Source organism: Varroa destructor, unplaced genomic scaffold (genome assembly GCF_002443255.2).
Source record: "Varroa destructor unplaced genomic scaffold, Vdes_3.0 BEIS01000005.1, whole genome shotgun sequence".
NCBI classification, from domain to species: Eukaryota; Metazoa; Arthropoda; class Arachnida; order Mesostigmata; family Varroidae; genus Varroa; species Varroa destructor.
Window position 1 is genome coordinate 4,848,071 of NW_019211458.1, and position 15,942 is coordinate 4,864,012.

Below are 15,942 nucleotides of genomic sequence, written 5' to 3' on the forward strand. Positions count from 1 at the left end.
GACAAGAACTAAAAAGCATTTCTAAAATAGAAGACAGATTGGCTATAAATAAAAGCGAATAAAGCCTCAGAAATTATGCATGATTAAGAATGCGAATGTTAATCGAAGCACATAGAAATCACTAAACAAAACAAGAGAATAAGTTTATCGCTCCGATGGTATAATCTTTAGCCTGAACGAAAAACCCTACGCATTACAATGAGATTATCCAGCAAAGCTGAACTGGCAATGACTAGCAAATCAGTGACTGATAAGCATCGTTTCTATGCCTATCAAGTATTTCGATATTTTGAGTAAGTCTTAGTAACTGACACTAATAAAAACTACACTTTACCCGAATAGAAAACTACTCGGATAGAGCAGCAACCAAATTCTTTCTATCAGTGTGCCAAAATACGATTTAGAGATGGCCTGTGATATAATATGCACACCCCGCCTTTTTTAAAGGAATTAGTTTCAGAGTCTATGTGGCTCTTTGACTCCTATCGCCCTTAAGCCAGTAGAGTGTTGTAACTAATGAAAGAAGGACCATACTTGTGACCACCATTTAGGAACAAATGAGGCGTTATAAAGGTTCAAGTAAAGCGAAGGTTTCAGAATATAATAGTTGGTGATATAAGATTACATAATCGTAACGCAACAACAAATGTGACGTCTGTCTTTAGATATTTGTACACAAGGTACCCATCTAGAACCATCTAGAAGACGAATACCGTCATACAGGTTTGCCTAAATAACAACGCGTTTTGAAGTAGAAAATACTTTGCCGTTTTTCGCCCTAATTACAACATAGTTAATCGCCTGTTTGACGACAAATACATATGTTGCCTTATTTCTCTCAGTATACATTTTTAGATCATCGGCATTTACTTTACATTTAAGAAAGACGCCTTCGAATAGGAGCTTGAGAACGATAGAATATATGATGTATAGAATAAGGTTTAAGCAGGAACCCTGAGAAACTACGGACACAGCATTCGCAAAGGCTCACAAAGAATGATCGACTTCCATTCTGAATAAGCGATCCGTGAAATAAGTCCGACAATAGTGTATTACTTTGGGGCCCATATAGTGGGACGCAATTTTTTTGAGATTAATAGGTCGAGATATATTCTATCGAATGCACGAATATGAAAATAAATGGTACAGAGTGCACTGTGATAATTTTTGCAATTGCGCAATCGTCGGCAGTTTTCAGTAGTCGAGCGCAGGTTGACTTTCCTCTGGCAAAGCTATGCTAATCCAAAAATCCAGACGTCATAGGTAAGCGGCTATGCAATCTACTATGAGATATAGATTATAGACTTCTGAGGAAAAGGACGGTAATCTTCAGCACCTGAACTTAGTCCTTTATTGTAGACAAGTTAGAGTTACAAGATTTTTCCAACTCCTTACTCAACGGATTAAGATGATAAGCGAAGGCTCAGCAAACACGTGAACCAAATCCTTGCAAATGACTGAAGGCTGGTTATCAGTCGTGAGGCTCAACTTTCGATCAAGGCAATTATACTCCTCAAACACTCATTCAGGGCCCGAGTCACTCTCGTTGAGGCCCGTGGAGGTTTCCTGGGCAGCAGCGAAGTAAGTCCTACTAGGAACAAAGCATAGTGTTTCGGAGTAGTTTGAAAATACTGTCGTCGGTCGCCGATTAATCATTGGTTACCAGAAGGGCAGTTCCACTGCGCATGTTCAGCCGTTCACCCGCAAAAATATGTCTCGAGTCTTGACTCGATGAGCAATCGTAAATGGGTCGTCGCGCGTAAGAAAGCCGCGTATAAGGAGTGTCTGCGGAGGATAAGTGACCCATCAGAAGAATGTCCCGATTTACAAAAACCATTAATGGTATTGAATAAGTATATCATTCTACTGTGTAAAAGACAATCGGACATGCAGAACACTGATGAGCTTTCGGTATTATTGACTCGAAGAGGACACACTAGTTTGTACTTTTTGGGGTCACACCTAGATTATCAAAGTCAGTTTTGTGATAGTTGAAGGGCGGATTTAGGTTAGCGGTTTCGAAAATTATGGCCAAGTGAGCTGAAACGACCGGCGAGAGCGTGATAGAGACTAAATACATTAGTTCCTTTTGTGAGTATCTAGTCAAAAATAGTATTACTTATGGGTTTCATTATCCTGATAAGCTGAACAAGTAAGCAACAATTCAGGAAAATGGTCTTCTTAGCGAAAGTAGCGTTTGGTGGTGTTGGCAGTTCCTAATTAATGTCCGACAGGTTCAAATTGCTAACCAGAACCACAGCGCTTTGGGTTTCATACAGCTCGTCTAGCGACCCCATAATTGTTCCATATGATAGGTTATATCTGTGAAAACAAATAACAACTAATCTACTTATTTCTATTATAAAAAATATTCCAAGCAGTCATATGGTTATGCACCAAGATGTATATATACACACCATATATGTCGAGCTATTCACGGTGGAAAATCTTGTGAATGCCGTTAAACGACAATGCGAACGATGATAGTTCGTATATCGTTGGCACGGATCTCATTGCTGAGAGTAAAATCTTTTGAAACATGCAGTAGAATTATAGGTTGCTGGTTTAATGAACAGCAAAAAAGACGCACTTAATTGATGTAGTGAATTACGTGTTATCTTGCATAGTTTTATAATTTTCATAGTTGAGGTGCGTACTTTTATGGATGGTATGTTTAATGGCGAGTTACGCCCTAGATGGTAAGGATTCAACCACGTCCATTTTGGATCTACGACCCTTAAAATTCTTTGTAAGTGTACTGTACTCTTACTTAGATCGATCCATTTAGCATATTTTTTATATAATCGATTTGTTATACATTTAAAATGAACGATGAATACGTATTGGGTCGAGTATAAATTTTGCGCACAGAGTCTGAGCTACACCGACTCTTAAATCGCTTCACTCGCAAACTTTTTAGGGACATCATTTTTTTTTAACCTTGATGAAAACAAATAATCATATTACAAGTCTGAGGACTGCAAAGGTAACCTATCGCGTAAGTAGGTTTCTGCTCACAAGATTGTAGTCGCCGCTAACGTTACCTGATACCATGCCTGGATAGAACCCGATAGAGACTTCCCAGTCTTTTATCAACCACGATAGTTTCAGGTGCAAGTGAAATTCTCGGTCGTGTTCAGTTGCGCACGTCGCTCACAGTGGCGGCGTTTTAGTTGGTTCACAGTTTAACAGCAACGCCCTTGTCGGAGGAGGGAAAACCATCACTCTTACATCAGCCGCCAAATAGGGCATCGGCATGATGTATCAGCTTTGCTGCTGGCAGTGGGAAATACACAGCTTATTCAAGCCACCAAAATTGGTTAACGACGGAGAACACGTCGGTTTACTTCGGCTGCAACTGCGTGTAGTCCGATGGCCTATGAACAGTCCGAGTGGAATCTTTTTCAACCTGTGCCTTCTGAAAATGCTGATTAAGATTACTGCCCGGCAAAGTAGCTTCTAGGCCAAGCTACGTTCCTTCGCCACAATGGAGTTTTTTTTTACACAGCTTGATGATTCAAATGGACCACACTACTAGTATCCGTACACTTACTGAAACCATTTCTTCCCTTCAACTCGGGATTCTAACAACAATAACCAAAATTCTATCGGCTCAGAATTTTGGTTAATATAATGTAATATTACAAGTCGACAGCAGACGTGGTATATGTCTACCGGGTCAAATGGTGGGGTCATCCTCGGGGTTCCCCACCTTGCCAGACACGTTATATCCCAAAAATTTGTAAATCTGGCCTAATTGTAATGTCATTTGTTTGTAGCAATCTGGCCAGTATTTTTTTCTCCGAGAACCTCTAAGACTACCGAGGCACCAATAACCTATCCGTTTATCGTGTCGCGTGTGAATTCGACAAATCACTTCAGGCTATTTTTTTTTTGCATGTCGAAGTAAGGTTTTTGTCTCTGGAATCGTTTTGCTTGCGCAGTGCTGCTTCGTCAGAACCTTTACTTTATCCTTGCATACTGCTTCATCAGCAGGATGACGCTGGTATTATCATCCTGTACTTACTGGTTGCAACGGACGTAGATGTTAGACGGGGCCTGACTAGATTTGTGTAGATATGATTGAACGTCGCCATGCAGTTTAACGTTTTTCTGGAATCTGGAATGAAACCTCCAACTCGATCTTTAGATTCGTTTGCTTGAGTTGCGGGTCTACTCTGCTTGCCACTCTGATAATCAAAGTTATTCCTCGCTCCGCTTCTTCTAGTCCATGCAATCTTTCCTACCAAAGTTTTAGTCATTTCTTAGTGTAAACACCCTACGGGAAAATTCCAGCCAGTATTACGTTTGCTAATGTACTGACTATTCTATATATATGAATGACCCGCGTAACAGTTCTTCATTATTAACCGTTATTAGTGGGATGCCGTCTGGTTCAGGTGCTTTACCTTTATCTAATCTTAATTAGTCTCTAACATCTCCTATGATGTGACGGTCGGATATTTCTTGTTCAGGTGCGTTACCCACAATCCAGTTTCTCGAGCAATGGCCGCGTGCTGTGGAAATTTGTCGTGTGTTTTTTAGGGTTCCGATTCTCTTTTTGTTAGGCATGTTAACTCTCGTTTTTTTTTTATGTATCCTCGGACCATTCTATATGGCTTACCCCATCATTTTTTTTACCATTTTTATAAAAGCTGTGTCAGCATTTCGTCTTGCTCTCAGCTATTTCTCCTTTGTCCTCCTCGTTGTTCAGTATCCAGTACTAGGTCAGGCATTCGTGTGGGATATGCCCTGGCTTTTTTAGAGCCCCTCTAGTACGCAGATAGCCTTTGCAGGCAACAGCTATGTTTTAATTTTGTCAGCTTTTTGATTTAGCCGATTTTGTCCGTCTAAAATTCGTAGGAAATGAACTCGCCAGCGTACAAGCTCTAGAGAGGGTGTCCTGCAGCTTTTTGGGATGTTCGTGATTACTTACTTCTATAAACACTCTTTGTGAAACCTTTTTTCAACGCTACGAGGTTTGAGCCTTATGTGTGGTCTGTCTGTGATATGCATGGTAGATATGTTGATCTCGAATTTAATGTTGTAATGATAGCTTAGGTCTTCCTCAATTGCGAGCACTCACCATTTCGTAACAATTTTCGCCAGTTTTTCCGTACTGATGATCAAGCCAACGATAGAGGTCTGTTCTCGCCATCGAAACATTGGCATGTCTTCTTTGCTGCATGCTGTCAAACTACTTGCAGCTAGCCAGTAAAGTAAGGCGTTGAAATCTCTAACAAGGTAATCTTGTTGTCAGGAATTTCTGAAATACTTGCCCATTTCATCAAAATATCTTGTAAATGCTTTTATCGTGCAGCCTGAATACATGAGTAAATTTATTTTTTTCAGCCATTTCAACTCAGGTAGCCTTTTATGATACAACTCAATCCGAGCTTCCGTTTAATAACGTCTGCTTTGGTTCGTATGAACGGGGTAAACATAATTCCTTTACCCCTAGCGATTTTTCTTACCATTACTTAGGAAGGTCGGCTGTGATTCCAGTTGACCTGAATGTGTTTGATTCGAACCATTATTAGAAGTAGAAAACGTTGTGCCAACTTCTTTGAATTCCGTCCTCAAAGTTTTGGTCCATGTTGTAGCGTTATCCCCGTTGGACGTTGTTTACTTTGTGTCCTTGCGCTAGCTCTTTCTTTTCTGCTTCTTCTTTTGCTTATGTTATGGCACTTTGTTTGGCCTGCTTGTGATACTAGATGGCTTGCTTGTATTCTATGCACTGTGAACTAACTGCCTGTATGCTTATCTATGCCTTCTATGCTACAGGCATATCAGTATCACGTGATGACTACGCATTTCTTCATAATATGGCTACGTGTGCCACACTTGAGGCAACGCCAGCATTCGGCCTCATCGCTTTTGTGTTCTTGGAAAATGTGGCTTTTGGTCGAAGCATGTGAGAAATGAAATTCACTTTTCGAGTCTCGTTTTTTTCAAGAATCAAGCGCTTCTTTTGCGGCTTAACGTGAGCCCGTATCGGCCGGTATTTCTTCTACGCGCAATCTTTCGTTTATTTTAACCCTAACAATGCATTAACGTTTGCAGTCCGGGTAATCGACGCTCTGAGTACGAGATCAGGTGCTGGTACAATCATATGTGAGGCCCTTTCTGGCCACTATTTCGGTCCTATACTTATTTTTCCTGCAGAAAGCCTCCATAGCACGTCTGACCGGAGGCCGTTTTTATCTTTATGGAGTTATGAAGGACCATGAAGGACCACGGTTTTCGCGCTTGCAAGTACCGTGTTCTTGTCAGTAATCGTAGAAAGTATACCCACAGGATCGACCGAATTTGTGGGCTCTCTTAATCCGATTATGCCAACAGTGAGGCTTCAACCAGTCATCTCGCAGCTGGCCAGACAGTATTCTGTAATACACGCATTATCAACAAGCTCCCGCAAGCCACTATTGCATAGTACTGCAAGCTTGCCCGATTATTAGTAGATTCATCACCATGGTAACCGATAGGTACTGCGTTAACAGTTTCTTTAAAAGTTCAGTACTCTTTTCACTATTTTCTAAGTTTTAGTGGCCGGCATGGCCTGCGTCCCTTGGGGGACTTTTGTGCACTGCTCCAATCGTTCCGCTGGGGGTTCCTACTTCCCTAATTCGTTTTCCGTCCCATTGACCAGTCTGAAGGTCCCGGCTTCCTCTAAAAGTGCTTGTTTTACTGTTTGTCTTACTTAGAATAGAGGATTGCCGTTTCCGCTGTACATTGTTATTCCACTTTGTCCAGTAATCTTTCTTTCAATGTGCTCACTACGTGTACTACCACGTCGTTTTTTGTTTCCCTAATTCTTCGAGCCGCTTCTGCAGCTCAGCTCCTTCTGTTTCGGCAGTTTCGAGCTCTTTGGTACTTATTCTGCGTGTATCATTGCTCTTGCAGAGGTGCATGTACCAGTTTGCTGTACTGCTCTCTGAGGGTAGCATCGTTTTGCGACCCTCTACCGTTGTGAGCTCCTCCAGAAAAATATGTTTTTCTACATTCATCACAAAGTCTTCAAACCATCAGATCAAGCCTAATGATAGCTGCTGTTATGTCAACCTAGTTGTTATTGTGCTGTCTCTTCAGTAACTCCACAGATTCGTTCATCTTTTCCAACGCCTCACTGTTGTCAATTAGCCAATCTTAAACCGCGACCCTTGCATGTTTGTTTTGCTTAGCATTCAACTTTCATCAACAGAGCCGGTTGAGGGGGCATCCTCTCGTCCGCCGGTTCTGATTCAAAGACGTCAATTTCCTGCTTCCTAGGGTAGGGCTTGAGGAAGCAGGGCCTGTAACATCATGACTACTGTCGCTCTATTCTGCTATGGTAATTGTTCTTCGAGATCAGCAATAGCGATATACAGCCACGTGTTTACCATGTATTTGGGGTACCAATAACATGGGCTACTAAAGGCTCCCGCTGAACTCACTAGCTGTGTTTCTGGAGTCCGATTTCTATCGTAGCTTACTGAATCTCATTAGAAATGTGTCCAGTTTACGCCCTAGAGCTAAAGATGTGAGTGATTAAAAGTCAAATCGTATGTGGTCTAAACGTTTGCAAGATTTTACATAGTGAAGCTGCAGCAGGGTCTGCTTGCTTAGGCCGCAAACCTTAAAATCTTAAAAAAAGCACTAAATTGAAGAGTGGTAGCTCAAAATATCGAAACCACTTGTATCTTGAAAAACGGCTGTACTGAAATCAAGGCTTTGCCCGTATAAATCGGGTAGAACGTCGATAAACATCGGAAAAACCAGTATCACGAATTTGCTCGATTAATGTAAAACCTCTGCGTTAACCGCAGTATCAACCACCCCCAAAACCATTAACGGAGCGTGCCAATCATCATGTACATACGCGGGCTCCGAAGGTTTGGCTATGCTCGAAAGGGGCACCTTAACCACCAACCTCGAAGAAATGGCATTTACATCCGTTTCTGAATGGAGTGTTACAATTATTTTCTAGCAAGAAAGTTTAATCTCGAATACAAAGGGGTTATCGACCAGTTTGCTTACGTAGCTTCTGCGTAGGCAGCGGCGAGGTTTGTAACATTGAGCCCTAAAATATTTTCGCCTCCCGCGGTTAAAACACGTGCGGATGGTCATAGCTTTTCGTCCGATAACCCCGCTATAGGGTATCTGCCTTCAGCCGCGGATCTGGGTCTGCCTCCACTCGGTGCTTAGTCCGGTACACGCGCCCGATTCGTGCGACAAGTCTAAAACGGCAACATCAACAAGGTTGCACGTGCGTTGGCCTTAGTCATTATGATCCGCTTCTTTGACATCCCTTAGAAAGGTCTCAAAGTCGTTCATAGCCTAAGTTTTCCTTGGGTGAAAATATAAGTCTTTTTCCGTTATCTTCTGCAAGCATAACACATCGATGGACCATGACTGCCTTTTTTGGGTGTTTCTCTTGGCCTTGAACCGTCCCAAGCCGTTGGAGTTGCGGACATCGCTGCGAACTCTGCCTGGCTTATGACCGTCGCCTTGTCGACTCAGAAAGCAACCCAAAGAACACCGTTAGGAAACAGTGGTCCAACCAGCCTTAAGTATTTGTGACCACTTCCATTGTACGATCCATTAATCAGGCACAACGTAGTCTCACCGCGGCGGATACAAGAAAGATACTAGTAAGGAGAAGCTTGAGCGAAGGATCTGCTTCCCTTGTGTCCTCATTGTTTGCCCCTAGGTGTTTGCCCCGAACGTTATCCCCGCCCGCGGTCAGCGCCGAACGTTGTTGTTGTCTTGGCTTGCTTACGAGCTTTGATCCGCTGCCGCCAAAGTCCTGTATACAGCAAAACTACCACTAGTACACTGCAATTTTTTTACATCAAACAACCTCGTGTATACCGATCTGGGCCACATTTATTTACCAAATGCGATATGATTAATACTTGTTGCAAGTATCTTTACAGTATATTATTATATATAAGAAGAAGAAGAAGAAGGATAATGCCTTCAATGAAGCACAATTCTCCATTTGAACACTGATTGCATAATCTGTTGTTTAATACCTCCGAGCATTTTTGCTAAAGTTTTGATATCATATGTTTAGAAACGTTAGCCATTCTCGACATATTGGTTTGCGTACTATCTAGAAAATCGAATACTTTTTCATTGTGTAGGTTTAGCAGCGAACAAAACACATCATTCCACGATATATGGGTAGAAGCCATTTTCGGGCTACAAAAAACATGTAGACCGAACTTCGTGACCTTTAATTGACGTACGCCTAATTGGCCTTCCGAATTACTATTATCCTTATAAGCGTACCGTCATTTGGTAAGTCTTACTTTGCTCAATCCACTATTTCCTTTGTGGTCACTGTCAAAAGAAAAATGCGCTCTGCGTCCGTAAGAAAAAAATACAAATGGCGAATTTATTGTTTAATAAAACACAATGCTTTATTCAGGAAAATAAAATTCAACTCGAATGGCTTAGTTGTTGGTGCACTTTATACACTGCGTCAATATATATTTTGCCATGATTCGCTCTAAGAGTCAAGAACATTTTTCGTATGGAAATTTTGTTGGTCTCTTATCTCACTCAGTTCGGCAACGGCAGCGACTATGACTGCGTGCAATGATTACCGATTCTGACGCATAAAATAAAACCTCCATGGAAGTGCTGATTCGAAGCGATTCCATATATAGGAAATAAAGGCCGAGAGCCAGCCATGGGTTAAAAACGTTTATTCCGCGTAGTCAGTCTATCAAGGCCAAATACACTATACTACGTGATAGCCTGAATAATAGATTAAGAAGAAAGGCGAATTGAAACTAAAATACTACCTATCGCTCTTAACTGTAAAACACACGTGCCACTTAATATTAAGGGTCAAGATCGTGCCAGGAAATCTTATTTTTAGTGATTCTGGTAACGTCGAAACGCTGACTCTATCTTTAGAAACAAAGCTATGAATCGATGTTACCTCGTGACTAAGATATATACACTGTCGTCGCACCATAAACTAGTATTAGCTACAAGCATCTAAAAATAACATTTTGAACTGATAAAAAATCGAGCAGGTAAACTGCCAAAATCGCGAAGAGACCAGCTCTTGCCAGCCATATTTTATAAACTGTACAATTATTTATAAAAAGGTAATCTCTCGCATCTTCTGTGGGCTACTGGCTTTATATGCATTAGCACAATTTTAACCAAAAAGACTTATTGATTTTTTGGGACCTCTAACCTATCAAATTTAAAAATCCTTATTACATTTCAAATTTGTCTATAAACAACCGCACTGTACTGATTTAATTAGCACACATATACAACTATTACAATTTGTGTGAATAAAGAACTGTATGTATGACTACTTTTATTATTCATTTCTTCAACCTGTGTCCAATAAAAAACGCAATAAAATATTTATATCATGCGTACAACGTTCCATATTACCAGCAATATTCAGTATATATAAACCTGAAACGGGAACCCTATCAGCATCTCATACTGCATAGAGGTATAATTTATTGTTAATTTTTTACGTCGATTGCTGAGCCGACATTCATTCAAGTATTTAAAAGTACATTAATTACCATAGCACCACTTCCCTCCTGACTGGCGCATACGAACGGAAGCCTATTAGTTAGTGGTTAGCTCAATCTCGAAGCCCCGAACTGGCTAGATGCCATCCGTCATTCCAACATCCACGTCACCTGCCGACATCGCTTTCCACTGTGCAGATTTCCATCATTCTTTGTCTAATTCGGTTGCCTATCGTAGACAGTCCAGCAGATTGCTCCGTCACTGCTACATTGTCAGTCCACCTGGACAAAAGGACGGCAGGCTTTTTATTGCCGTGATTCGAAACTATAATTTTCCCTCAGAGAGCTCTTCTTCAGAAAACAGCCTCACGTCTTTGCACCTAGCGAGAACGTACTTACATGCGTAGTGCGATCAAGGTGTAAGTGACCTATCTATCACAGTACGGCGATCTTCCCAACGAAATTTAGGGTTCCTGTAAATGATACAGCACGGCAGATCCCAGGAAACCGGCATTCCAGCATGCCGCCGCAGTTTGTTTATCTACCCCCCCCCCCTCCCTCCTCCCCGCATTTGTGATACGACAGGCGTAGATTAAAATTTATGAAGAAGACGCCCGGGATGCCACTAGGAGTTTCCTTAATAACCCGATTAGGTTTGAACCCATTATCTAGAACAGCTGATGAGCCAACCGGCCCAAAGTAGCCCATTACTGCAAGCGACTAGAAATTTTGTACAAACTGTGTACTACTGACTCTTTTGCTCTACACGAAACGAACGTCGGTATTCGTTCCACGGACGTCGACAATACTCTACGGTGCCTGTCGTAAAAAAGCTATGCTAGTTATTATCAACCCAACTTTATAAAAATGCACACTAAATATTAGCTGTTGTATTCCGCGCACAGGTCGATGATGTCGTTAATATGATAGATTTTGTGAACGTGGCACAGCTTGAAGTCAATAATACCAAATATAAGCTCTTTGTTTTCGGGTATGAAAAGTTTGGTAACTATTCACCGAATCAGAGAAGTCCTATTTTATGTCAAAATACTAAAACACCAACATTTAGATAATCTTAAATGGCACTATTTTTGAAGATTGTTTTAGCCCGAAAAATTAAGACGTCCTATGCTTTCTGCGCTGAAGCTCTTGGACTTCCCACATCAATTACACGGCATATATTTGGTTGTACGAGACACATCTACTACAAGTTACCTTGACTTTTTGAGGTTTTGTAATCATCAAGAACACCAATCTCATTAAGCAGGTCCAGAATTAGGCTTCTGTTCCAGTGTGTACGAAGGCCTTAAGGATTCAAAGAGCGACATTCCAAAAGCTGCCTGGTTTCCTAACTAGTGAGGCTAATTTCCCAATAAAAACTAAAGCCCGCTTCCCACTCCCGAAAAAAAAAACAGTTTTTCCTGAACATAAGGTTGGTAAAAGCTATATAAAATAACCCGTACAGTGAAGCCCCAGATGCCCTCCTCAATTGGCAAGTAAACTGAACACATTTTCTCATGGGCCACGCAGAACGTGGTTGCAAACCAGCCCTATGCTGCCCCTAGAAACGATGTTCGATATCTACTCACCACGTAGCCTATGTTACGTTTGGAATTAGCCACTTTCTCTCCTTAATCATCGTGATTGTTTCGACCTCTCAATAAATGTGTGCTCAATTAAAAAAATTGATAAAGGAGAATTTAAGTGATAAAATAAAATTACACCGTGTCACGTCCTAAATCGTCTACGCATCATCTAGGCACTGCAGCTTACGTTTTAGGATCCAAGCGTGCCTTTAACAACTGGTGCAATAAAAAGGGAACAAAGAAATATGAAACTTAAATTTGGTAGTACAGCTACCTTTCAAAGCTCTAGGACATATGCGTCAATATTTATAGAAGCACACCGTAACTAACTAGGTACATGTAAGGACGAGTTTCATTGCGCATCTATGCGAAGAAAACTAGTAAAATAATAAAGTTTTTCAAAGTTAAAGGAGGTTGATACTGTGACTGGTTTTCCATTATTGTACCACTGCGTCATGTTAGAGACAAGTACAAACAGGCGACCTTATCGATCCCGTAAAACTACCCAAGTTTTAAAGAATTGTAATGTTTCGAGTGAGACTGCTGATCTAATATGCTCCTTTTATCTCTTATTGACACCATTCAGCTTACAAGAAGATCAATAAAACAGACTAAGATGTTGATTTCTCTATCTTTTATATTTACTGGTTTTTATATTTTTACGTCTACGCGCCTCATATTACAATTTCAGCTTCTGTGGGCAGCCTAGTATTTATGTTTCAACATCGAAGTAATACACCTACACATTGTATAACAGTGCATTCATTAGAAAGTGCCCACTAATCTATTTCTGTGAGGAGCTGCGATTGTAAATAATTCCTTGAATGAAATAATTTTGTACTTGCAAATCCTCCAGTAGAGTTGCATCTATCTATTGGTTGTTCTGTAATTTTGGGACAGTTAAATGTTTTATACTCCTGTTCCCCGCCAGGCCATTTAATTTATACTATCATGTTTGCTCTGCTCAAGTCGCTGACTTATCTGTGCACGTTGAAACGAGTTCCTGGGAGGCTCCCGACGCGTTATTATTATTATTTTTCACGACGCTCAATTGCGCGCTATTCTCACTTATTGAAAATAACTTTGTTATTTTTAGTAAGTAAGGAGTAAGGCAGACGATGCATAGTTAGACTAATAAATAGAAATAATTAGATTGATACATGGCACGCCTAGCATGTCAAAAACTTGGTTCCAACTCACGCCTAAAGAGTTGAAATATTTGTTACTAATATAATTTTTGGTATCTTTTTCATACATACATAAACGAACCTAGGGTTTTAGAATTCAACGACTATAAACGAAAAACATTAATTATAAAGCACCATTTTCAGAAGCTGTACAGTTTGCATGACTTACAAATTTCCGCGCAAAATACGATGTCATCTGTGACGAACAAATCTATAACCTTAATCAAGACAGATTTATGTTTCGGATGTATCCTAGATGGTATTTTATGCCTTGGCAACGAAGCCACACGCTGCAAATGAGATTGAAGTCTAGAACTGAAACCCCACATTTTTTAATTGGTGAGTTCAGATTATCTGGGATGCCAAAGAATGAAAAAAAGTCATAGGAAAGTCCAATGCGACTGACTTACTTACTTACATAAAATTGGTGAAAAACTTTTCTGGGCTCTGTTGTAACCACAACATCCTTGTCCCGCAACTGTGAAAGAACTTTAATAATTTCTGACAACAGATTTTGCTGTCGCACGAGCATGCCATTTCGATTCAACTTTTTACCGGTGTGAGCGCCTGCATCTTTGACTAGTCCCATTTGAATGGACTGCAAGGTCTGTTTAATTAACTTTAACACAAGAAGGTAGTGAAGCGGTTGGCTTGATAGTTAGGTGCTGCTCCTAGGTACGTACCCATCTTTTTTGTTAGAATAATAATCATCAAGTTTCACCATTAACAATTTCTGATTAACGGAGCGTCCCTGAACGGCAACAAGACGATGTGTCTGCTTTCACTTGTTTTCTGTACCACAAATGTTCAACTCATCGTAAGTTTTCGACTCTTAATGCCCAGAATATCTAGGCCCCACTAAACGGTGACGTTGTTTTATTTTGCCAAATTTGCTTCGATTGAATCCATTCGTTGAATGTAATTCGGATCATGTAGTAGATCCAAATCACATTCAATAGTAGTTACTGCTATTTGCAACTGACATGTATGCGAAGTATAAATGACCGTGTTAAAGTTGCCATTAATTGCTGAGCAGTTTCGACTGTAAAAGGAACATCCAAAGATTGCCTTAAATCTTTTGTCCTAACCGTTCCACAAAAAACCACTAGGTATTAAAATCCTTAAAAAGCGTTTCATCTAACTAGCTGCCTGGCAAGGCATTATTACTACTATTAACACTATTAACAATTCAATGCCGTCGAACGATTGGCTACCAACATAATCTATTATCTACGAAAGACCGTACATATTAACTACTGGTAATCAACCCTTTCTTCATGATTGCCTTGGCTTTTTGATCTATATCCTTCCATTTGGGGCTAACGAGCTGTTTATCTCAAGCTAGTGTGTTGGGTTTAATAATTAATCATATTTTTTGTACTATCTTCTGAATGATAACTCTCTTAAACGTGCGTTTTGCGTCTAGTATTCTGATGGTTATAGTAAAAATAGCAACCTAACCTAACAATATTACAAGAAGACTAAACTCAAACCCCTTTTGATGCAGATTAATATCGATCTCTGCAGGCCACAAGGGGGCGACGCGGTACCCCTTGGCACTTTACTGTAATAGTCTGATTGACATTTTTAAAAATGTTTCCTTGAAGCTTTTACAGTTACAAACAGTTGGTATTCTTTATTGCGCATTGATTGTAATTGAATGGTGAATCTGATCAATAGACTGAATTTATATTTCACAATGTTACTCAGTAAGATGATTATTTGGGATCTGCGCACGCGTATATATATAAATAGGTTGGGCAGTGGACTTCAAGTGATAGAGTTTGATGAATTTGTCATATTATCGGAAGGATTATTGGGAAGTAGGTGGCATCGGAGTTCATAAAGTAGATCATGTAGTGTACGTATTTGTCAGTCCTCGTGTTCATGTCTCCAGCCAATATTAACGGGACACGCAGAGTGCATGTATAGCACAGATCATTTTGTAGATCAATATCGCCGTGTTCTCGCTGCTTAGAGAGTTGCCATAGATTTAATGCCTTTCAGTATCTGTTTTCTACAACATCATCTGCAAGCACCAAACTGATTCCCTAAGTCTTTAGTTGTATAATGCTGAGACCTCATTGCTAGGGGGGCGGCTTCGTAATCTGGCATATGAGCAAGTAGGGGAATGGACGTCGTAGAAACATGGTAGCTCGAAGGGTTATGATTTCCAGATCGAATAAGCATGATGGTATCGATATCATAAAAAAACAGACGGCGATAGCAGCGATAAAGCTCTAGTTGTTCCTACATTCCATTGCACAAGAGTAGTTTTGCCTCTTTGCTTGGTTGAGCGATCCTCAGTTGCTCTGATATCACTTGCTCTGGAATCATATTAGGTTCCTCCCGCTGGCACATGGTATCAAGGCTCCTCCTGAAGCTACAGATCTGTGAGTGTCTGGTTAAAAATGGTTGTTAGAATCCGGGGTGCAGGAAGCAGGCATATTTTCCTCGACGATGTCTTGTTGAAGTTGTACTACTTCTTACGGTGGCTTTAATAGTGAGACAGGAATTAATGCCAGTCGGACAAAATCGATTTTATGAAAGAATCGAGTATACTGCTGATGTACCCTTTAGCCTGCCTGATTTTGCTATGCACGTTTATCGGCTTGATAAATAGAACTATCGGAGCTTTTTTGGAACGGCGTTTCTCCAGAGCAGGTTCTGACGGCG

At 40.6% G+C, this 15,942-nt stretch overlaps 1 long non-coding RNA gene across 1 annotated transcript; it reads right to left on the reverse strand.

The window, feature by feature from the left end:
- Positions 1-1,364: 1,364 nt before the first annotated feature.
- On the reverse strand, positions 1,365-6,370 carry LOC147755200 (uncharacterized). Its single transcript, XR_015329141.1, has 2 exons — positions 5,087-6,370; positions 1,365-1,785 (listed from the first exon to the last, which is right to left on the reverse strand). It is a non-coding gene; the product is annotated as an uncharacterized LOC147755200 (long non-coding RNA).
- Positions 6,371-15,942: the final 9,572 nt, after the last annotated feature.